The sequence below is a fragment of the Etheostoma spectabile genome, chromosome 16 (assembly GCF_008692095.1).
Source record: "Etheostoma spectabile isolate EspeVRDwgs_2016 chromosome 16, UIUC_Espe_1.0, whole genome shotgun sequence".
Taxonomy (NCBI): Eukaryota; Metazoa; Chordata; class Actinopteri; order Perciformes; family Percidae; genus Etheostoma; species Etheostoma spectabile.
This window is the reverse complement of record NC_045748.1, coordinates 5,971,768-5,973,645: the sequence shown is the minus strand read 5'-3', so window position 1 is coordinate 5,973,645 and position 1,878 is coordinate 5,971,768. Positions and strand designations below refer to the sequence as shown.

General features: G+C 39.6%; 1 protein-coding gene across 1 annotated transcript in view; it reads left to right on the top strand.

Moving 5' to 3' along the window:
- Positions 1–1,878, top strand: part of slc26a1 (solute carrier family 26 member 1) — an 11,409-nt gene that overhangs the window by 611 nt on the left and 8,920 nt on the right.

Genomic DNA, 1,878 nt, shown 5'->3' with positions numbered 1-1,878 from the left:
CACACACACACACACACACACACACACACACACTCTCACTCAATTGGTCTCAAACTGGGAACTGTCTTTTTTCTTATTAGTGACTAACATTACATTCCCAGGATACATCCCCTAAATGATAAACAATGTATCTCTCATTCCTAGTGTTTAAGTAAGCTTTTACCTAGGCTGTAATCACTGCTGCGCTGACAGAGGCTCTCTCAGTCACCAGTAAGTGAAGCTCTACTGCTAAAAACCTACTGATTGGATCAGTACAGCTTGAAGATTCAATGTTAAAGGGCCTGTTTTGACTTGGTTTTAGCATCTGTCCTAGGTGATCCAATCACTTAGACAGCTCTAAGTAACTTTGTTTTTACCTGGCAGCATAATGTGTCTCCAAATGCATCTTGATTGACCACTTGTGATTGGATCTTACTTCCCCCCTCTATATGCAAATACCCGCATACATCAATTCCATTTGCATATAGGTTGGTTGTGTGTGTGTGTGTGTGTGTGTTTATAAGTGTCAGTTATTACTCTCACGTGAATCATACATTAGAAACGTGGGATGACTACCGTTAATGAAAAAGCGTTGTCTGACGGCACCGGGACCTGTGCAGAAGAGAAAGCACATATTTGCTTTTCAGTAGGTGAAAATGTTGACAAGCCCCACCCACTCCTGCCAACCAAGCCAATAGGAGACTGACTGAGTAAGTTGTGAGCAAACGTCTGCTTTTATCTCACTATGTATCCAGCAGAGGTCACACTCACAAATACTACTGTCCGACTGCTCAGATGACATTAGAGAGAGAGAGAGAGAGAGAGAGATTGAATGAGAGGAAGTTAAGGCAGTCGACACAGAGCACACTTCACATTAGAGACCTGAGGTCCTGTTTGTCCCAGTGCCAGTGACTCTGCAGGTGAGGTGTTGTCACATATTGACTGGAACTGTGTGTTCTTATCATTTGGATTTAGACGTCTGAGAAATGACAGCTGATGCTTTCAAAGTTATACCACCTGAATTTCATCTGCAGTTATAACACGATGGAGGAGGAGAGTAGATGATGTTGTTATGCGTTGTAATACATTGCTTGTGAGCATAGATTTGATGATCTGCAGATGAAAAGATGTCTGCAGCACATACAGGATACATGTTGTTTAATAGGTAATTCAGTTAATATGTAGTTCAATTAACATTCTTTCATAGCCTACTATTTTGAACGTATCTACACTCTTAAGTTGCATTGTGTAAATTGAAAATTGTATTGGACAGGTACGAATTACAGGGTATGTTGTAAATTGTTCTCTGCCTTTTGGAGAGCATTACTTACAGGGCAAGGTGTTGGTTGGTTCCTTCTCTCGCCTTAAAAAGTAGCAAGTTGAGTATGTTTTGAGTCATTTTCAACTAGAGTCATCTAATATCTAGTGTATTAAAGTCAAGCACTTCAGATGGACAGTTTAGGAGTAATCACTGTATCCTTTGTGATTTTCATTAATGCCAAATCTTTTGAAAACTGACTGTTGGCTTTGCAAGTTCAGTTAAACATGAAGGCTTGGACAATGATTTAAAGCTTTTTCAAAACCACCTGTTCGCCGAAATAAGTTAGAAGTTAAAAGAGTATTGGGCTAGTATTGTTAATAATGGTGCATATTGAAGGTTTTTTGGGGGGCATTAACAAGTGGTGTAACCAAGGGTGTAACTTTGGGTTCAACATTGGGGGGGTATTTTGCTCCACCTTTTTAGCAAAATACAAATTTAGTATTTTTGTGATTTTTTGTATTTGTAATTTTTTGGCAACCATTTGTGCCTTTTCTGCAACAACTTATGGTGCAAATGTCTTCATTTATGTAAAGGAAATGTTGTGTGTGTGTGTGTGTGTGTGTGTGTGTGTGTGGGGG